Source organism: Felis catus, chromosome A1 (assembly GCF_018350175.1).
Source record: "Felis catus isolate Fca126 chromosome A1, F.catus_Fca126_mat1.0, whole genome shotgun sequence".
Taxonomy (NCBI): Eukaryota; Metazoa; Chordata; class Mammalia; order Carnivora; family Felidae; genus Felis; species Felis catus.
In genome coordinates this window covers 211,119,689-211,143,230 of record NC_058368.1, presented here as the reverse complement: position 1 = coordinate 211,143,230, position 23,542 = coordinate 211,119,689, and the positions used below count along the sequence as shown (strand labels likewise).

The 23,542-nt window shown below is 41.5% G+C and overlaps 1 protein-coding gene across 5 annotated transcripts in view; it reads right to left on the bottom strand.

The window, feature by feature from the left end:
* PRLR (prolactin receptor) overlaps window positions 1–23,542 on the bottom strand; it is a 160,726-nt gene that overhangs the window by 117,592 nt on the left and 19,592 nt on the right. Inside the window, exon 1 of one of the 5 annotated variants that reach the window (XM_045038163.1) lies at window positions 4,119–6,310. The exons of the other annotated variants lie outside the window; for them this stretch is intronic. The gene's annotated coding sequence lies outside the window, so the exon portion shown is untranslated. Of the gene's footprint in view, window positions 1–4,118; window positions 6,311–23,542 lie in introns of those variants that run through there. 5 annotated transcript variants of the gene reach the window in all.

Below are 23,542 nucleotides of genomic sequence, written 5' to 3'. Positions count from 1 at the left end.
ACAATGGTGACTGTAGAACACAGCCATTATAATCACCGGCAGCACAGAAACAACAGGATGAACGAATGAATTTCCTGCAAGGCCTTTTTCTCCCGCTTGCCTTTCCCCCCCCCCCCCCCCCCCCCCCCCCCCCCCCCCCGAAACCTGAGGTGGGCAGGTGTGGAGAAAGGCTTCCGAGGATATGATTTCCAGCCGATTTTGTCGTATTGGCCTCCAGTGTGTTCTCTGTGTTTCCTGTCTTGCTCCCTCTAACCTATCCTCCGCATTGTTTTGCCAGGGTTTCCTTCTGTAAGTGTAAATCTGATTGTACACCTCTCTGGTCCACAGTTCTCCATCCTGGGCCGGCTCCGCCTTCTCCGGTTTCACTCTCCCCAGGCTGTGTACTCGGGCCGCTCCAGCCACTTTACACCCAACTACCTCCTGTTTTCTCGGTGCCTTTGCCCTTGCACTGGCACCTCCAGGAACATGCTATCTAGTGCCCTCCTCCTCTCAACCTTACCTTCAAGACTCAGTTCAGATGTCCAGTCCTTATGACTTCTTCCCAGATCGGCCCAGATGGGCTCCCGGCTTCCTCATGCAGACCCGCTGCCTGGGTGTCTTTTAGGACCACAGACTTCCTCACACTTGTTATCATCATTGTTGGTCCAGGTGTCTGTGTCTCCCACAAGCTTCTTGGGGACAAGGGCTATATTTCATTTATCTTTGTGTTCAAGGCCTACCCTGTCGTATAACTGATGCTCAATCAACATTTGCTGAGAATACATGAGTAAGTGAGTGACCTATAATTGTGTATAAGCAGTAAGGGCATGGGCTCTGTCATAAATGTTTGTCCTTTAATGGCCCCAGAAATTCAGGGCTCCTTGTGAAAGAGCCAGCACCTGCCCTGGCATGCCATTCGCAGCTCTGTGCCTTCCTCTCCCCACCACATCCCAATTTCCTGGGGGCTCTGGGCCCCATGCTGTTTTTACTTTCATTATCGGGTGGATTTTTCAAGGTGTTCCAATGTCTGTGGCTAGCAAACAGAATGGCTGGGAAGGAACGACACAGACCAAGATAGAAGGAGCTAAGTCTAAAGAGTATTCTGGAAAGTGAGGGAGGAAAAGCGTGAGTGGGAGGCGGGAGGAGGAGGACTGTGTGGAATGTGCTGCATATTCCCAGGGCAGAGTAACCGAGGCTAGCACCGTCTTTTCACCACTATTACCAAATGGTGCACTCTGCCCTGCATGTCCAAGAGCCGTCCTCCCAAAGGAAGACAAAAGCAAATGAGCAGGAAATTAAGATGAAAATTCTGTGCTGGAAAGCACCTAAATAGCTGCTGCCCCAAGAAAACAGATTGTGGTGAGGCACAGACATGATCTTCCTCAAAGGAATTTTTGGATACAGAAAACTTAGCAGTGGCTTTGTGGGGGTCCATATGTGCAAGCAACACCCCAGACACTGGCCAGGTGCAGCAGAAGTGGCCACATGCGAATGCATTAGGAGAGGCCAGCTGATCCCAAAGCTGACACTATGCTGTGAGCTTGACTCCCCTCTGCTTGTGTTTCCGGTTATATGGAGATGTTTGGGCCACTTTGCTGCCCCCTCTGGGAACATACAGAATCGACACTGGGCCACCCACCCCATGGACAGGTCCCCTTTCTTCAGGGATGGTCATTTTGGTGCTTCACACTGGGAAGGCAGCTATTCCTCACTCCACCTATGCCCTCTGTCTAATTAACTATCTACAGTAACCCTGACTCCCCTAGTTATGTAACAGTGGGGACAAGAAGTCATCCTGTGTCTCAGGATGAGCCCCATGGTTCAGAACAGTCTTTGGGCCAAGTAGCCGCTACATTCTCTCTCTTAGATAAGAAATTCTCAAGAGCTCTCCATCCTCGTGCTGATTATATGTCACACGAGCACGCACAATGGGTAGGATAGGAACAGATCCCAAGCCAAATACCCTCCTAGTCTTTCTGGACTCGTTTTCATTACACTGAGGGAAAGTAATGAGGGTAGCAAGGAACACCAGTATCATTCCCCAGGACAGGACCAGATTTTAAGCAGTGATGTTGCACCAACATACCAGGTCTTCAGTTACATGCTCTTTTGCTCAGGGAGCACCACTGAGGTAGTAATCTGTAACTGGCAGATTTCTATTTGTCCTGCGAATTTTGACCTGCTTTACCTGATCCCTGGGAGGGATACCCCTCGCACCCAGCTGCACTCCCCTGGCTGGACTCCAACCACCCCCACCTACGGACTGCAAATGCTATGGCTTTCCTCCTGCATGTGAGCATCTTTTCTGAGCCGAAGGCATGGTGCATCTTCCCCTCAAAGCTGTTTCTTAGCATCCAAATCACCCTGCTTGTTCTACAGAAGCTGTTTTGGCTAATTTTTCTGCCATGTGTTTGGATTGAAAAATGTAATTCTGATCCTGTGGCGAGAATGCCTTTTGACCTGGCATGTTAGCGTGGCCCAAATCTCCCTTGGGTTTCCCTGTCTCCCGACAGCTGGCTCTGGCTGTATCCACAGAACATCTCACAAGGCAGATGAAGATGGGGCAAGAGAGATCCATTCCCGATGCAGCAGGTGAATTAAGTAAGGGAAGCTCCATATAACCCAGGCAAGCTCTGCCCTACCCTGGGGCACAAGAGGGGCTCAGCCAAGTGGGCAGCTGAGACCCGCCTGAGATGACTGGCCAGCTTCAGAAGCTTCAGATCTTCTGGTGATCGGGCAAGCTTGCTCTTTAGAAAAGATTCTCGAAGTTTAGATGGCTCAACAACTATTTATTGGATGCCTGCAATGTGTCGGGCTCTCAGAACAAAGCTGGCCTGGTTCCAGCCCTTATGGTCTCCCTCTGTTAGAGCAGGGAAGGGGGTCATTGAGGAGCTGGCCTCTCCCACTGAGCACGGGTCCCGAGAACCTTGCCTTAGGCCAGTTCAGGCCTCTGCACTCAAGTTATTCCATTTCCCCAGGCCTTCTGCTTCTCATGGCTCTTTCTACTTTCTCATTTGCTCTTTCCTTTGTTTCTGCCTTGTAACTCATTGAAAAGTCTGCTCAAATGGATAAGCAAGCCGTGGCACACCCATACGATGGGATATTACCCAGTGCTAAAAAGAAATCACCTATTAAGCCATGAAAAGACATGGAGGCAACTTAAATACTTATTGCTAAGTGAAAGAAGCTGATCCGAAAAGACTACATGCTATATGACTCCTGTTATAGCACATTGTGGAAAAGGCAAAATATAGAGAGTAAAAAGATGAGGGGTTGCCAAGGGTTTGGGAGAAAGGACGATTGGGGGAAATGGGCCTTTAGGGCAGTGAGACTATACCATACGGGCCTGTAATGGGGAATACATAGACTGTAACAACACAAAGCGTCAACCTTGATGTAAACCACAGACTTTAGTTAATACTAATGTATTCATATTGGCTCATCATTGTAAAATGTACCACACTAATGCAAGATGTTCACGATGGAGGAATTTGTATGTAGGGGAGACTGGGAGACACTGGAACGGTCTGTACTTTCTTTGTAATTTTTCTGTAAACTAATGGCTGTTCTAAAGAATGATGCCTGCTAAACAAACAAACAAACAAACAAACAAACAAACCACCTTGGCCCCAAACCACCCAGACTCGCCCCTGGCACGGACGGGCTCCAGCGGCTCCATACAGTTCACTGGCTGGTGTCTCTCTCTCTCTCTACCTTCCCGCTGGATTTGGAGATGTTTCCAATGCCACATCAAGACAATGCATCCTTGACTCCAGTGTCTTTTACTCCTTACCCCGCCTGCGCCCCCCCACCCCACCAGTTTGCCCCTTCCCACTCCCCTAAGACTGACTTGTCTGTCATGTGATCTTGCCAGTATATTATCATGCTGGCCTTTTTATCTTTGCGCCCATGCCAGACCCACACTTTCCCCTGGAATACTTGGGATCTGCAGTGGGCCTTTATGTTGGTCTTTATGTCAACACACAGTGTCCTTGTCCATTTCTTATCAAAACAGAGACCTTTGTACAACCATTGATATCCTAGTCATACTCCCTGTCCCCTGCCCATCCCCAATCCCAGAAGGGAAAGATGGAAGAAAAGGATCGAAACTAAGAAAGGTGAAAGTCACCAAGGCTCACCTGTGAGGTTCTTGCCATCTGTCACCGTACTCAGATTCCCAGCTGGAACCTGCCACATGTTAGCTATGAGTCTTAGAGGAAGATATCTTCTCCTACATTTCCTATGCTGACAAGGAGAACATTGGGACTCTAACCAGTTATCCTTTTACAACTCGGGAAAAGGTACAGCCCACTGTTAATCATTTATCTACATACTAAAGTACAGAGGATTGTAATCACTGTTCAGTTATGGGGATAGGGCAGGCAAGACAACCTGTTGCTGAAAAACATGAGGGTGCACTTTGTTTCAGCTTGTTCCAAGGGTCAGAGCTTGGGGTCAGGGGAAGGCTTGCTCACATAGGTCTATTGGGTTTGGCTGGGGGTACGGGGTTGGAGAGAGGACCTTTGTCTTTAACAGGCTCTATGCAGTAAGTAAAATTGATTTTCAAGGAAAAATACTAACCCTCAGGCTCCCGGAAGAAGCAGCCCATCAACCCCTGTGAAATACAGATACTGAAAAAGACCATGAAAATGGTCAGTCTGATGCCATATTCAACAGTCCCATACTGAGACTGCATGCCCTGGAAGGGCAAGCTGAGAGGTCCAAACTCAATCCTGTAGGTGGGGAGGGGCCACTAAGCTTTTTGAAAGGTGACCAGAGTGTGGCAGGATAAAAGGAAAGAAAGTGAAGAGAGGAAATTAAATAGAGAAAGGCAAAAAGAGTGAAAGAATAGTCCTACCTTCTTAAAGTTCTCATTCACATGCTGTCTGCCCACTCAGAAACTGGACACACACAGGGAACAGGGGCTTATAGAAAGGTAAGCACATTTTGGGTTGCTTAAGGCTAACTGAAACTCTTGAAGGAATTCGCAAGCACCTGAATCCCCTCAGGAGAAGCACCTCCTTGCACCCTTGTTCCTCATACCTTATCTCTTCTTCCCACCAGGAGAAGTGCGCAAGGGGGCAGTCCCCCACAGCAAAGCCTCCTTGGGACCAAAGGATATCTGCCTTGATCACAGAATCGTCACTGGCCATGAGGGTCTGCCAGAGACTCAACTCCCCTGGCTTTGTGGTAGTAGCATCTGTCATCCACCTTGTAGCTCTAGAACCCTAGCACATAGTAGGTGCCCAGTAGACACAGGTGAATAAATGGCTGTATAAAATTTGAGCCAGAGCTTCAGAATAATCTCTTTTAAGCTGACTGTGCCAACCATTTTCTTCTGGAACATTCTAACCCCTCTTCTGGTGGCATTAAGGATTAGGGTACCCAGGAAGGCTGGGTGTGACGGTGGCCATATGAAAGGCATAGCTTTTCATCTACCTCCTACCCTAGCATGACAAGATACCCTGGGCATAGTAAACTGTCACACCTTTGGGAGGATGCCTCCAAGTTTTCTGAAGGAGACATGGCAGGGTTGTGGGATGCACTTAACAATTCCTTGCATCCTTGAGGGCAAAACAGGAAAGAAGTCAACAAAGTTTTGCTTATCAGAGTAGAGATTAATGTGTTCTGTGTGCTTAATGTGCTCTGACTGTCCATGGCTCTGGCCACCAAAGGAAGCCATTGCAATGGCACTCAGGAGAAGAGAAGTCCTGTTGCTCCTTTGAGGAGGTTGGCAATGACTGCCCTAGTTGGAGCATCTTACAAAATCACATTCTGAGTCTCGCACGGGAAAGAGCCATACTATCTGTGGAGACAGCGATACTATCTGTGGAGATGGCAATACTATCCGCTAGGGGGTTAGAAGGAAAGTGGATAAAGAGCAGGGGGTAAATTGGGACCCCCAATGAGCAAAAGCAGAACAAACCTCAGCTCACAGGACTTGTGTCATCAAGAGAATTGTTCCTGTTGAAATAAACTTCCTCACTCCCCGGGGGCTACTGCGTGAGGACTGCTGCACAGGAGGGGGATATGGACCTCTCCCGCCTGGGAGCCTGGGTAGCAGCCCAAATCCACTGGCGGGATACTTACTTCAGTTGTTTGCAAGCAGACTAAGTGGAGGCCAATCTAGACTTCTCCCGGGAATGGGTCTCAGGAGCAAGGACGTGTGGGTCCTTGGGAGCCACCTTCTTCTGACCCCAACTTTTCTTATCCAAGGTAAATCAATTTGCCAAGAACTTCAGTCATGAGGAGAAATACAAAGTCACACATGGGGCACCTGGGTGGCTCAGTTGGTTGAGTGTCTGACTTTGGCTCAGGTCATGATCTCATGGTTTGTGAATTCAAGCCCCACGTCGGGCTCTGTGCTGACAGCTCAGAGCCTGGAACCTGCTTTGGATTCTATGTCTCCTTTGCTCTCTGCCCTTCCCCCACTCATGCTCTGTCTGTCTGTCCCTCTCTCAAAAATGAATACATTTATTGAGGAGGGCACCTGTTGGGATGAGCACTGGCTGTTGTATGGAAACCAATTTGGCAATAAATTTCATATTAAAAAAAAGATTAAAAAAATGAATAAATTTAAAGAAGAAAGTCACACACGAGAAAGGAAGAGGGAGAGGCCAGCTCTCCCTGCGTGCTCTGCTCTAGGACCTTGGAGGGACTCACAGGTGCAGTGCAAGTGCTTAAAGCTATAATCATTTTTTGCTTTTTTCTTTTCTGTCTTTGAACGCTACTCAGCCAGAAGGTGAACTCTTCTTCCTCTGGTTGCTTCCCCAACTGCTGGGCTTCGCTGTGGGTAGGCTCCCTCCTGGCTCAAATCTGGGACTGAAGACGCGGTTAGAGCCCAGTTGAATGAATGATTAAGCTCTTCCTGAGTGTGCACCTGTGCCACCACCCCTCAGCTCAGCTTCTGTCTATCCCTTGTGACCAGGACTGCCAATCCTCTCATCATACACATTCAGTCTTGAGGCCGGAGAGAAGGAGCTAGAAGGAGTAAATGTGGGTGTGGACTAGAGGTAAACCAGTGCACTAACTTGGCACTGTACCTGAGACGGCACTCTCCGGCTAGGCCGAGACTCACCCCTTTCAGGAAGCCTCTGTCACCAGTAAGTGCTGCTCTGAACACACATCCTTGATTAACTTGGCAAGGTTCAGGGGTTCCTTACCACTTGAATTTGCCAACTTGGATCTGCACAGGCCCCTGGGGATGCTCCCTGGGCACACAACAGCATGAGGACGGGACGGGCAACCAAAGGAGCAACGCCCGTTCTGGCAAGAGGGCAAACCAGCCGCTCGTACCTGCGCTCACATGGGTGGTGCATTCCTGGGTGTCATACTGTAGATGCACATGGGACTGTTTCTCTAGCCAGCCCTTCAATCCCTCTTGCAACGTCCTTCGGCTCTCTCGAGGATGGAGCACAGACAGATGCACTTCAGGAATTTGTCAACGGTGCTGACAGATTTGATACGCCTACTGTAGACATCTCAGGGCCCTTCTGAGAGCCAGAGGGTTGAGAAAACCTTGTCCCGCAGAGGGATTCTCTTTTCCTGCCCACATTGTGCTGGTCCCCAGCCCTAGCAGAGTATGAACTTCGTAAAGTTGCCTTACACCTGTCAAAGTACACAAACAGAACACTATTATATCATGCCCTGACTCTATGGAGTCCCCAGTGAAGCTGCAAAGTTGGTAAGCTCTTGTGGGTCTCCTTGGCATCAGACAAAAGGTGTGTTTCTGCTGGAAGCTTACAGAAGTCTCTCGATTTCAGAGAATGGACAGTGGCATTTCCATCTTCTCTTTGCCTCCCTCCTTTCCCCAAAGACAAGCTCATGAATTCCTGGGTCTAATTTCCCTGCCCCTATTGAGAAGACTGGCCATCTATTCTTAATTTATGTTATTATTTGTTATTTGTGGTTAAAGTAGGAAACGACAGTTCCCTAAACAGGAAAATATGTTGGCTGTTGAAAGAAATTTTGTCGGTTTGTTTCCTGCTTTGTTTTTAATTACTAAATTCCACCATTTGGTCTTTGTTCTTTCTTCACTCCTTCTCTGCCACCAAAAAGCATGTAACACCTACCTGGCTTAGGTTATGAAATCAGTCATTTGGGGGGGCCTGGGTGGCACAGTCGGTTAAACATCCCACTTCCGCTCAGGTCATGATCTCATGGCTCATGAGTTCGAGCTCCGCATCAGTCTCTGTGCTGACAGCTCAGAGCCTGGAGCCTGCTTCGGATTCTGTTGTCTCCCTCTCTCTCTCTCCTTCCCCTGCGTTTTCTCTCTCTCTCAAATATAAATATTTTAAAAAATTTTTAAAAATTAGTCACTTAGACTGTGTTTACCACAGCTCTGACAGTGGTGTCCCCAATGAACTGCAGACTCTCTCTACAGGTAACCTGTTAGCCCAATGATCTGCTTAAGCCAAGAAACACAAAACTTTCCCTGCAGCCAGCTGATCTGTCCCCCTTGAATTTTATCCTAAATAACAACCACCACCACAATAACAACAAGGCTCAAAGGAGCTGATTATGTGTCTTCTTCCTGTGATGTTGGTTGTCCCCGACAGGCTGGATTTCTGGTTCTCTAGAGCTGGCCACAGAGAAAGCGGAGTCCCTCGGTAGGAAGCTCCAGTGTCTGAACAGGGTTTCTTTTCCTCGAAGCCTGAAAACAAGGGAAAATGCATAGAAATGTGGCTGTAAGTCCCCCAACCTCACCAAAAGATTACAGAGGCTCATACGGTTCATAAGACAATTGGGCTTTTCTTAAATGTAAAGAAATGCTATAGAAGAAATGCAAGATCAACCAAGAGACAGAATTCAGTGTGGATCCCCTTATTCCTGATTGCCCCTACCCTGCCAGGCTGTGTGATTTGTGGACATTTTCAGTTTAAGATCTCCCAGATGTGAAAGTAGTTATGACTGTGAGGCAGATAACGCATCTGGATGAAAATGTGATTTTCTGAAAGGAAGAGCTGTGATCTATTCTTTGGTACTACAGGACTAGGAGTAAAACTGTCCACCAATTTCCTGTGATTCACATAATGATAGAAGGGTTCTTGAGGCATCATTTATAGCTATAAGCTTACCTTAAAGAGACTGAAATATAGGAGAATTTTTAACGCTTTCTAAAAAAACTTTCATTCAAAGCTTGAAAATTGAAAAAAAAACCCAAGTTGTTCAAATATATTATCCCCCCTTTACATTTTGTCCTTTATAATTCTTTAAATAAAATCTTCTTATTACATGAGCAATGTAATTGTTATTGTCTTGATATTCCAAAACAAGGTGATCATAGATCTGTAAATGACACTGAAAGTCAGTATTTTGTATATTTCAATTCCCACTACATTTTGTAGTTTCCTCAATCCCCATAAATTCTAAATTTGTATTTCAAGGCATCAAGATTTCTAAAAATATTATATCTATCATCACAACTAAATAGAGAGCCAGGACTGAATGAATACAAGAAAAACAGAGGCTTTGATAAATTCCCCTCTAAAAAAGTAGGGATGGTGGTGGGGGAGGGGAAGTCAGTGGTCATAGTCCAGACCCAACCCAACGTGGGGGTGTGCGTTTTAGAAAATGCAAGGTTCCTTTCCTGCCAGCATGGTCCTCTAAGCCCTGAGTAGTGTTGATGACTGGCAGGAAGGAGTGGCTGGCCTGGAGGATGGGTGGCACTTTGAAACTGGCTAGTTGTTTAGGCAAAAGGGGATGGATGGCGCTCCAGGAAGACCAGTATAAAACTTTCTAGCTCTGGGAATATTTCTCCCTGAGCCTCACTTTGTTCCTCTACAAAATGGGGACAGAAGTACTTCACGGGGCCATCAGGAGAAATAATATACTTAACGCACCCGTCTCATAGAAGGCAATTGGTAAATGGCCGCTCTCATGATGGTCAATAAGCTTGGACACAAGAGCAATTCAATTCTGTCTTGGCTTTGGTCACAAGCTGCCCTAGAACCTTCCCTCTGAAAGCCTTACTCTCAGTTTTGTAGAGTGACAGAAGGTTGTTAGTCATTCTCAGAATACAAACACCTTCAGGGCAGTGACGGTATCTAGTTTGTTGACTGACAATTGTTTTGCCCCAAAGCCAGGGGAAGAGTGCTCAAAAACATACCCTTGGTAGAGGGCAGCTTAATTTCACTTAATAAGTTTTTATAAATATAAATGGAGATACTCTCATGGACACATTCTCTAAGAATGAAAGTCTTCTTAACCAAGCTGATCTGACAGCTGTGGAGGGAATAGGGGACTAAGAGCAGAGCCCAGGCTTTCTGGCAGTGCTATGAGCTGTCAGGTTACCAGGGCTACTGACCTCATTCTAACACTAAGAATGATACCTTGCCTGGGAATGGTGCTCTCCAGCTTAGAGAGACCCTAGGCATATCTGGCCTGACTGGACCTCCTCTGCGAGATATCAGGCCAAATAGTACCAGTCCCATTTTATAATAAGAAGCAAACAAACTGAAGAATCATCAGATGAACAGAGTCAGAGCTGGAACTCAGACTCAGATCTTCTATCCTTCTTGCTCAGGATTCTGTTCACAAGGTCGTGCCTTTTCCCCCCTAAAATTTTAGCTTTATGGAACTAGCAAATTCCATGGTTCAAAAACTGGGCATGGATTCTGTCTCTATCAACCAGGGCAACTTTGAACAAGTTGCTTGTGCTATCTGAAGCCCAGTTCTTTCTTTAAGTGGGGATAATAATGATAGTCTTCATCTACCCTATGAAGGCTAGATGCAATAATGTATCTAAAATTATGAGTACGGTATCTAGCACACAGCAAATGCAAAAAAGCCAATCATTCACTTTACTATTGTTGTTATTTATCCATCCGGGCTTTGATTCTTTCCATGAAAGTGGGAAGGCAGTCATGGAGAAGAAAAAAGGAGCCCCGGACATGACACGTGTCAGAAGACCTATGTCCAAGACCTGGCCTGGCTGCTTCTCAGCCACGTGGCCATGGGCATGCCACTTCACCATTTTGCCTTGCTCTCTTCATCTCTGAAAAATGAGACTGATAATCTATACTTCCTGGAATTTCTATGAGAATGGAATGAAAACCAAATCCCTGGAAACACTCTGCAAGAGGCTACGCGATATGTAGGAGTGAGTAAGCAGAAATCCATCTACTGGAAACCTTCTCTACATCTTCTCCCACATTTTGACAATGAAGTATGCTGCTGAAGAACCTTCTATCTCATGACAGTGGTTAAAAACTGAGATCCATTTCTATGACACAGGGCAGTTGCATCAAACAGACACGTAAGGTCAATTGCTCACTCTCCTGGTCCCATCTTAAGAATCCATAATGAGAGTGACATACACCAACCAAGCAGTGCTTTGGAGCAAGGGGATAAGATGAAGGGAAGGAAGTGACAATAAAGCTGGACAAGAAAAACAAAGGTGGCATTTTCACAGAGTTGGCATAGGTCAGTGTTTTGAGGGCATTTCAATAGAGAAAGGGAAAAACAGCTGACGCTGATCTGTGCTTACCTAAGTTAAAAGCTGGAGAATGACTGATGAGTATTGCAAATGACTCTTTATGGCAAGAGATAAGGCCTGTGTTTGCTTCGAACACAGACTGGCCCTGGGGAGTGGGCTCACTTGACTTAGTGTCTACCAAGATGCCTCAGAAATGTTAGCAGTTCTAAGAAGACACGTAGTTCTTAGTGAAATCATTGAGTTGGGAAAACATGGCCCAGTCTCTTGCAAAACCATGACCTTGTAAAAATATGCAGTTGATCCTTGAGTGAGATTTCTTATACATTTCCAAGTAGAGGACTTTGAATCTTTTTTTTTTTTTTTTTGTACTTTCCAGTAGGGTCTAGCCAAACCATTATCACTGCCTCTCAACATCACAACAGGAAAACAAACCAATTCTTTTCATCTGGTGGTTATCTTGGCTTTATACAGATCCCTAAGGCATCAAGAGCTGGATCCAGTTTTGCAAATGCTTCTGAGAAATGTATCATTTGACTCAGGCAGGAGCTGACTTATGGAGGGAAGTCCTGTTTAGTCATCCTTGCACATTTATCTTGTTTGATACTAGGAGCATCATGTTATCTGAAATTTGCCCTGTTGTCAGGATGCTTTTACTTGTAGATACCTCATCAGATACAAGTTGTGCACAGTCTCCTTGTGCTCTGACCTGAGATTGGGCAAGAGTTAGTATGACAACTCAATTTAATATGTGCTTCTTAAATATTAGCCATGTGTAAGGAGGAGAAATCTTAGATGAAGAACAATGCATTCTAGGGTAACAAAAGAAAAAATCCATAGAAAGTTACCTAAATTTCCTACGGTCCCTCTCCTTAAGGAGCTTTCATTGTAATTAAAACTGAACAAAATATCCACACATAAAATAAAGGACTCTATTCAAAGGGCTATTTCCAAATAAGCATCAGAGGCTGGAGGATGTGGGAAAATCCTGGGCCCCAGTTTTTTCACCTATAATATAATCATAGAGATACCACTCGTGTTCTACCTTGTAAACACGGTCAGAAGATTAATGAAATGCCATTAAACGTATTCTCCATATACATACACACAAAGATATGTAAATCTATATATCTATATGTATATATCTATATCTTTAATATAATATATAGATATATAATGTCTATCTCTATGCTCAACATATACTAAAATTTCAGAGATATAAAAATGAACATGAAGATTCAGCTACTGTCAAAAAGTGGACTGAATATCCTTTTCCATATGGAACAGGTGAGTATGACAAAATGGAATGCTAAGGTATTTGTGCAGGCCAATGCTTGAAAATTATTTCATAAAATGTTAGAGCTGAAGGAACCTTCAGAGACCATTCTATTCCAGCCTCAGACATCATACTCTTATTCCTTCTTAGCACCAACCTCCAATAGGTATTCAATCTCTGCTCAAACACTTCTGGGGAAATGGAGATCACTACTTCTCATAGTTGTTGCAGATGGTCTCCAACTTAATGATGCGTTGACTTACGATTTTCTGACTTTAAGGTGGTACAAAAGCCATATGCATTTAGTAGAAACCGTACTTTGACTTTTGAATTTTGATCTATTTCCAGGCTAGTGATATGTGGTAGCCCACATATCACATAGCACATATCACATATTACTAGAAGCTCTAGTAATGCTGGGCAGTGGCGAGGAGTTGCAGCTCCCAGTCAGCCACACCATCACGAGGGGAAACAACCAGCATGCTCACAACCAGTCTGTCCCCATACGATCATGCTGTTTTTCTCTTTCAGTACAGTGTTCAGTACATTACATGAGAGAGTCAACACTTTATTATAAAATAGGCTTTGTGTTAGATGATGTGGCCCAACTATAGGCTGATGCAAGTGTTCCGAGCATGTTTAAGGTAGACTAGCCTCAGCTACAATATTTGGTAGGTCACGTGTATTAAATGCATTTTCAACTTATAATGTTTTCAACTTATGTGGGATTACCAGGACATGACCCCACTGTAAGTTGAGAAAGTCCTACAACAGTTAATTAAAAGCTTTTCTTTACATTGTTAGACTAATTCCTAATAAGGTATTGAAGAGCTATAGATATTCAAAACATAATAGATGACTTTTAAAACCACAATATTTGAATCATGTTGTAAAAGTATATTTAACATTCAGGCTTCCAAGGAAAATGATAGCTTGCTCCTTTGGTAAGTACAGCTCTAAGAAGACAGCCCTAAGGCCTGTTTGGATGTTATTAATATCATTGCATAAAGAGAAACACTTATAGGGCCTGTCTTTCCTGCTTACATTCCAATTTCTTTGCCAGTATCTCCATGAATATTTAAACAAAAGCAAACAACCAATACTCATCAGGCACAAAATCTCTCTCTCAGATTTTCAGGCCTTAACTTTCAAAGTCTTGGGCAGTAAACACAATTGCAGTATTTGTAGTATTTCAGAGGTCTCATCAAATCTGTTAATATCCTTTTAAGATCCTTCTAGTATTTCTCTGTCTTTTCACAGGATGAGGCTGCCCAGTCCCAGATGCCTGGTTTCTTCAAATAGTCAGGAAAGGGTAAAGAAAAAGATATTTGGAGACATGACTAGGGGGTATCTTTCATTCCCTGATCCCAACCTGTGTTATAGACATTCATCCTTTCAGTCTCAAACTTGGCCAGATATCAATTCTATTCTGGAAGGGAGCCCTTACTTGCCAATGCTAACATCAGTAGAACACACAAATGCATAAAGATCTGCAGATCAAAAGAGGTACGTGTTGTAGTTAAGACTAAAGACTGTGAAGCCAGATTGCCTGCAATCACCTAACTAGTTGTATGACCTTGGACAAGTTACTTAACTCTTTATGCTTCAGTTTCCTCATCTATAAGATGGAGATAATAATAAGAGAATTTACTGATTACTTTTAAGAGGTAGTTTACATATTTCCATTAAACAATCTCTGGTCAAATCCAGCATGGTGTTCATTTGAGTTTGGAGGGGCGAGTGTAATCTAGCAGAGAAAACCATGACTATGAATCAAGAGACTGGACTTCAAGTCTTCTACTAACTGTGACTCCCCTGAATCACAGATGAAAGCACTTAGCACCGTATTCAAAGCTCTTTACAGTCTGACCCAACCTACTTTTCTCAGCCACACTTCCTGTCTCTTTCTACTTCTTCCTGTGTGCTCTGCCCATCTGCTGACCTGCAACTGTCCCAAATGTCAGGGACATGTGACTTGCTGTAAGCTTGTGTATGCTGTTTCCTCTATAGAATCTCCTCCTACTCTCTTTCTGCTTGTTCAGTAACTGTCCCCGGTCCTTCCATGACTATACTACAGTTCTCTCCTCCACTAGACTGTGTGTTTCTTGAGGATAGAAAATGATCACCTTTTCATACTGGTGCCTCACATAGTGTATTAAATGCATGGTGGGCAGGCAACAGCAGTTTGAAAATGGTTGAGAGATTAAATGAATGTATTTTAGGCAATTCTCTTAAGAATGATCATAACATGACTTCTTTCTACTTTAGAAAAATATGTGAGGCCATCTGTTTGAAAGTAAACTAATAATATAAGATATACTAACAAAAGAGATGACATGAGGGGCGCCTGTGTGGCTCAGTCAGTTAAGTGTCTGACTCTTAATCACGGCTCAGGTCATGATGTCACATTTGTGAGATTGAGCCCTGTGTCGGGCTCTGTGCTGATAGCCTGCTTGGGATTCTCTCTCTCCCTCTCCATCAACTTGTGCTTTCTTTCTCTCTCTCAAAATAAGTACATAAAGTTAAAAAAAAAGACATGACATGAATACAATATAGCTTTAGATCATTCCCATACTCTTGTGAAAGACTGAAAAAAACATTCAAGTGCCAATTATTTTATGTCTCTCTGAAAATGTCAGTGGAGATTCCTTTGTTAAGGGAGCATCTATCCTCTGACAATCAAATAAATAGGGGAGGCTGCATAATGGCCCCATTCCTGGTCTTGTTCTCGAACATATTATAAATCACTGATGGCTTCTCATTGTCAACTGTGCCCTTAGTAGATCCTGCTCCCAAAGGGCACTGGGAAGAAAAGAGGATCTGAGCCAACCACACATTTTATCTAGATGTGAAAGGGGCATCAATTACCAGGCCATCTTGTTGACATGTTGTCTTAAATGCTCCCTTGTTTGAGAACAGTCCTTTCAGAAAGATTGAGCTGTCCTTTTATATAGGTAGTAGAAAACTGAATGGACTCTCGTGCTATAGAAGTTGGATTCCTGGCAAAATATGGTTAAAGATATCTTTTAGATATCAAACATGTGGTTATGCCAGAGGTGACAGTGGCCACAAAAGATGCCTTGCTCAGCAGGACATTCTGCTGAGTAACCAGCAAGACCCACCGGAGGAAAAGAAATGATGAGCCATGATTTCTTGAGCTCCTACCATAACCAGAATCATTATGTTGTGTCTTGAATCATCACAAGGAGGAAGACAGCATACTGTTACGCCAAAACTTTGGATATAACACCGTTCTGCCCATTTGTGGTCTGAAGTAGTGTCCACCACTCATGGCATAAAAGAGAGCAGAAATCTACTAAATGATGTTCCAGTGACTGTTAGTACAGATTTGATGGGGCTCTGCGTTAGTCTAACACAGCTTTGCTAAGAACTTGTTAAACATCTGTGTAAAAGAGACCAATAATTCACATGGTGTAAGTAAAGTGTTAGTGGGACCAACTTCTTTCTTAAATATGGTTTCCTAATAACAAAACTCCTTTTTTTCATCTAGTGGACATACATGGGAAGTTTGAGTCTTTATCAAAAGCTCAGAATTGCTATAGTAAATATTTTGGGCAGGTAGTTGATATTTTTCCCTTCCAACCTTTATCTTTGTTTGGTATCGTTGGTGTTGCAAGTCAAGATTGAGAATGTCAAGATTTTTTTTTTTTGAGGGTCATGAAGAAGACAACACGGCTCTTATTTTTATTGGTGGTGACAAGAAAAATCAAAGGCAGGGATATGTGTTTCTTAGAAACACTGTTTCATGGGACAATGTTTTCATGGTACTTTAGAGAATATATTTCCAAGGCTAATTGTGTGAAAGTTTTCTTTCAGAAGAAGATTGTAATTTAACTTTGTTGTTTTACCTCTGCATGGAAAAGTATACTGGGCTTAGAGTATATAATACACACTTACATATGATGATAGAATGAATGTTCAGCTATGTTTTGAATGTTATGGCTAGGACAGGCTTATTTCCCGAAGGAGCAGAGTTTGGGATTTTCATTGTACACAGCAAAGGGTACCTACAAGACGCCCTGTGAGGTCTGCTGAAACCTCAGTCTTAGTTTCTGTGCTATTTGGTGTCATTCTTCAAAGACTCTCACCTCACCAATCTTACTACTCCCAGGGAATAATGCGGTATTATTCCAGGGTCAAAGCTTTCCTGATAGAAAGAATATACTCCTAAGAGAAAAAAATATATATTTGTATGAGAGTCAAAAGATTTTTAAACAATATGAGTGACATCAAAAACCCCAAAGACTGGACTTACTAGTCCTGCACGTGACAATGGTAGAGGTAGCAGGAAGACCTTGAATTCCCCAATGCGACAGACCACGTCTTACCTAACTCTATATATCTACTTTCTAGTATGGTTCCTGATACACCACAAGATCTCAGTAAAAGTTAGTTGACTTGAATTCAGATGCCACTCAGAGATGATAATGATGTATCTTTCAAGGCATACACTTAATCACCATTTTAAGGAAGTAAAAAAATATGATGAATTAGATTTCTGCCACTCTTCTCCCCTAGGACATTTGGTCACCTGTAAAAGGGTTTTCTTGGTGAGATAGCACTTCAAAATGCTAAAGACTAATAGAGAGTTCATCATGTATTTGAATTTATCTATGTATGTAAAATAGAGAAACATGTAGTCGTTCATACAAACTTGAACTTGAATAAGTGAAGAATTTAGCCAAGATTCATGGAGGAAGTGTATAGAAGGATAACATCTTACAACTGAAAAGGACTTAAGACATTTATTACGTTTCTGGAAAGAAGTACCTATTTTTGACTCCTTATAAAGACAGGGGGTGGAGGAGGGAAAGGGAGAAGGAAAAATCTAGACTATATAAAAAAAACCCAAGACCTGCAGTCAGTCCATAGTCAGAAACCTGGAGGAAATGTCGGGACTAACATGACCCATGGCAGTGAAAAGTGAATCACGACTGCCAACAAACATATGATTTGCTGCTGAAAACAAAACCAAACTGTTGGCTTCAAAGAAGATAAGAAGATAGTTCACTCTTTTCCTGAAAACTGTTCTGCTACCCTCCTACTAAAGCCATCTTCAACACAGCAGGGCATCCTTTCTATATCCATATGAAAGTTTCAACCTTCAGACAGCGAATTTGGATTTTACAAGACCAGGCACTGGATATCTTAGAACACGTATCCAACAAATAAAGACTACAGGGAGAAGGAAGGAAGAGTCCTGGAAGAAAGAGATCTCAAAGATGCCTTTTTTGTGTTTCCTGTTTTGAGAGTAGGAGAATAGGCGGTGGGGGAAGAGATCTTATCTCTATACACAAAACTACATTAGCAGCATTCCTGTTAGAAGCTGATATTGAACTAGGACATGTCATTCTGCCCTCCGGCTGTGAACCAGAAAACTTATAGCCTGGTACAAACTGAGCAGGTCCCAGAACACACTGCACATTCTATGTGTTCACAAATATTGGGTCTAAGTGGATCGGCTTTCATTCCTGGATGAGTAAGCATGAAAAATAAATAGCACAGACAGTGGATAAAGTACATAGCAAGGAAACTGAAGCATCATCTCAGAAACAATTTTAGAAAACGATTTCTCATTCTCAATTGATGTAGAAAAAAAGACCCTGTGAAAGCAGACAGGTAGCTGTTATGAGATAAAAGGCTGGGTAAGATGAGGAGGATTGCAGGGAAACCAAAAAATGGGTAGTATTAATAATAGTACTAATAAGTCCACTGAAGGCAGGAAGAGGCAAAACTGACATGTTAGGACACAGAATCAGACACTCCCTAAAATATAGAAGCCCTACATTGTACTCCTTTAAAGGAATAAATGAGATACAAGATAGTAGATACATCAAGTGGGGCACAGAATCAAATTAGGGCTAATTTATACTCTTGAAAGAGAGACCAATGATCACAGTGAGACAGCACCACACACCCAACAGCAGGGCTAAAATGAAAGAGTGACAACACTAAATGTCACCAGGGATACAGAGCAACTGAAACTCATAAACTGCTGGCAGGGATGTAAAATGGCACAACCACTTTGGAAAACTGTTGTCAGTTTCTTAACAGTTAAATACATTCCCAGTCTTTGACCTCAAAACTCTACTCCTACAGAATTAAAAAAAAAAAAAAAAAGAAAACAGAAAAGAAAAGAAAAAAAGAAAAAATATGTCCACAACAAACCTAACAAGAATGTTACTAGCAGCTTTATTCATAATAGCACCAAACTGGATATAGCCCAGGTATCCACAAATAGGAAGATCAATAAACAAATCATAAGGTATTCATAGAATAGAATACTATTCAGCAATAAGTGAAATGAATTACTGACACCAGCAACAACATGGATAAATCTCAAAAAATACGTAAAAGAAGTATTATACATAATATTGCATATGTTATATAATATGTAATATGTATAATATGATACTCAGAACAAGCAAAACCAATCTAAGGTGATAGAAATCAGATCAGTGGTTGCATCTGGTATTGGGATTACTTGGGAAGTGGCATGAGGAAATTCTGTGATGGGAATGTTCAATATCTTGATACGGATGTGAGTTACTCAGATATATGAGTTTGGCAAACTGATCTAACTTAGGGTATGCTTGAGGTCTTTGTATTTCATTCGATGTAAATTATCTCTGTATAATAAAGCATCCAAATTTTGAAAATACATATTTAAAAAAAGAGAATAAAGGAAAAAAAATATTCAAAATCATAAAAGAAGCTTTAAGAAAAGGAAAAATTCCTAGTGCAAATGGAAGATCTGACTCTGGTAACTGACATAATTCAGCAAGCCTATGAAACTCAGAAAAAGAGCTTACACCTAGATACATTATGACAAAGTATTTGAATTGCAAAGTAAAACCTAAACATTTCCACGAAGAAAAACAGATTACTAACTTAGAAATAAAAATAGGGATCATCTCAGATTTTCCCACCACATGACTAAAGGCAAAAAGCAAGAAAGATGGTTAGGCAAGAATTTTATACACAGAAAAGTTGCTATTTATGTTGAAAGCAGACAGAAATTTGTTTAAGTAAATAAAAGGATTCAAAAAAATTATCTCCTTGTTCTACTTACAATGACTTTTGAGCTGCCTGAGAGATAATTAAAATGAATCAAAAATAAGAAAATTATGGTATAAAGGCCAAAAACTATGTACACAAAAACCAGATAACCATATAACTATGCAAAAATGTACTGTAAATATGATTACATGGCTGGATAGATAAAATAATTCACAAAAGAGAAGTAATATAAAATATGTGATTGACAGTAACCTGAATAAAAAATGTTACTTTATTCTTACAAATATTGAGAAAATGGTTGAAAGGAAGTAAAATGGATTAAACGTCTCATCTTTGATATGGCCATTCAAGCATGCCATTTCATTATGAACTTGATTATAAAAGTAGACGGTCATGTCCATGACTCTGGTTAAGTATAAAATACAGATAAAGTGTTTTGGAAAACGTTAAGTGCAATAGCTTGTAGAAATAAAAAGAGGATGACTACCTTCTAATTTACTGGAAAAAATAAAAGCAAAACCAAACCATCTTCCATGTGGCAAAAGGTAGATTAAAAACAAAGAGATAAGGTGCCCCCAAAAATAGAAAAATAAAAGATCAAATTAATCTAATATTAACTGTTATAATTGGTGTAACTTTCCAAATGAGAGAAAAAGATTTCTGTGGTCAAATACATTTTAGAAATATTTGTTCAACTCAGTCGAACTAGTTTCTTTATTGCTGATCCCAGACTCTTAACATATGAATATAAGTTATGAATCCCTGGGAGAGAAGATTTCATTTGTAGCATTTCCCATGCTTATTTTATTATTTCTCATTGAATATACTTTAAAAAATGTTAAATAAAAAGCATTCTTGTTAAAATTGATACTAAGACAGGATGTTCACTATCTATTACTATTTAATAGAAGTTATAATCAATGTTACAAGACATCAAATAAAAATTGGATGCAGCTATTGAAAGGAGGAAAATTACCATTTATAGACACCATGATTACAAACTCTTATAATCAACTAAAAATTCTTATAATTAATTACGAGTCAAATAGATAGAAAGAAATCATATGTACATTAGTATTTTTCCTATCAGAGAGCAATATCAGAGAGAAAATATGGAAAAAAAGACCCATTAATAATGAGAGCCTAAAAGTATAAGATATATAAGAATAACCCTAACATGAAATGTATAGGACCTACATGAGTAAAACTGTAACACTTTAACAAGAAATATAAAAGAAAATTCAAGTATGTGGGGAGATGTTCAATGCTTCTTGATGGGCTGAGTCAATTAAAAAGATTGACAGTTCTTTCATAACTGACCTATACATTTAATGCATTCTCCAGTTACCAATGGAAGATTGTGTGTGTATGTGTGTGTACACATGCATATACATACATACATACATACATACATACATGTGTATTTACACACACACACACACACACACACACACACACACACACACACATGCTTTTCTAACTTTCCAAAATCATTTTAGAGTTTACCCAGGACACACTGACATTAAATTTGAAACTGAAAAGTGATGAGAACTTATATGCCCTACCAGTTTACATGTTTCATAAAACTCAAAACCAGCGTGGTGTTGGTCCAAGAACTGTCATTTATATGACAATAAAACTAAATAGCTTATTCTGCAGTGGCCAGTAGGATACGCGTAAGAACTTAATACATAACTGAAGCATTGTTTATCCAGTGAATATGGTCAGCACCTTCCTTGCCCATCATCTCTCTCCTGAGCTACTGCAAAGAGCAGCCTCCCAAGTGGGCTCCTGCTCATATCTTGTCCATCACTCCCCTCCTCCCCCTTGGCACACACACTCCATGTTGTACGCATGGTATATTTAGCATTTAGGTCACTGAACATGAACCTTTGCACATACTGCTTTCCTCTGCCCCAATTCACATCGCCTTGTCTCTTCATTCTCAGCTAGAAAGTTGCTACTTTCCAGAAGCCTTCTCTTAACCTGACGTCCAGATTATGGGACTCACGCTACCCTACACTTCCTCTCACAGAGCTTATACTGTGTTATATTAAACTGGCCTGGTTTTTTGTCTTACTTCCTCACTAGACTATAAGCTCTGAAAAGACAAAGCCATCTCTGTCTTGTTTTCTGGTTTACTCCCATGATGTAGCTTAGTGCCTAATACATGACCCTCAACAAGTATGTGTTGAATGAACAGCTAATAAGTAATCACATAGGAAAAAACTGATAGCCTTCAAGCCATAAAAATCTATGCTTATCAAAAATACTTTACATAGAATTAGAAGACAAAGACCAAATTGGGTAAGATATTTATATTATTATAGAAAATAGATTCAATATCCTTAAAATAGAAAGAGTTCATTTTTTAAAAATTAAGAGAATATTGGGAGACAAATAGAAATTTTGATAATGGCCATAAAAGGGAATCCATACAAGAAGAAATATGAATAATGGTAAATGTACGAAAGAAAAAATTATTCCTGGTAATGAAAGAAATGAAAATAACATTCTTTTAGACTTATCAAATTGGCAAAATCAGTACATTGCTATGATGGAATGCCATGATGGCTTAAAAAACATGTTTTCAGAAATCACTGACATACATATAATTGATTATCATGTAACATTACATTTTAAAAAGGTTTTGGCAATGTATATATATTGCTAATGTTTTTTTTTAAATGAGAGGAAAAAATTATTATATGTAAACAGTAATCTTTTTCTAGGTGGTGGCATTATGATGATATTCATTTTCTTTATTCCATTCCACAATGCCAGAAAAAAGTAATTAAAATTTTGAGCCTACATAAAAATTCATTTTTCTAACCCTTCACCAACTTGAGGGACCTATTCCATAATATGCTGAACAGCAAACATTTACATTCTTTTTAAAAAGTTTTTATTTATTTATTTTTGAGAGAGGGAGAGAGAGACAAAGAGAGAGAGTGAGAGAGAGAGAGCATGCACACCAGTGGGAAAGGGGCAGAGAGAGAGGGAGAGAGAGAATCCCAAGCAGGCTCTCCACAGCCAGAGCAGAGCTTGATGTGGGGTTTGAACCCACGAAGCTGTGAGATTATGACCTAAGCTGAAACCAAGAGTTGGAGGCTTAACTGACTGAGCCACCCAGGCATCCCACAAACATTTATATTCCTATGCAAAATTACTTTCTTCCACCTCCTTAAAGTATCAAAGAAAATTAAACTTTCTTAGACCTGATTCATCTAAGAGGGTTCTTCTCCTGGGGGAGCGCCTTGGTGGTTCAGTTGGTTAAGTGTCCAACTCTTGATTTCAGCTCAGGTCATGATCTCATCGTTCTCACTAGATCAAGCCCTGAGTTGGGCTCTGTGCTGGGCATGGTACCTGCTTAGGATTCTCTCTCTCCCTCTCTCTGCCCCTCCCCTGCTTGCACAAATGCACATGCTCTCTCTCTCTTCTGTCTCTCTGTGCCTCTCCCCTGCTCATGCTCTTTCTCTCTCTCAAAAATAGATAAACTTAAAAAAAAAAAGGAAAAGGTTCTTCTTCTGGGGCAAAATAAGTCAAGAGGTAGGCAAATAAAAAAAATCGTCAAAGACCAATAAGGTACTTAAGACCCAAAGTTCAGAATTGACCAGATTTGGAGGATACACCAACTAGTTGGCTTATTGCTAGAAGTAATTCCTAGAGACGGAAATACCACATGGACAGTAAGGAAAGTCATGGCTGGTGAGTTCGTAAACAGAAGCTAATTAAATCTCTTTTTTCATCCTCTGAAGTACGTGCCTGAGATCCCAAAGTACTAAAACTCATGGATGTCAAACTGTGTGGTA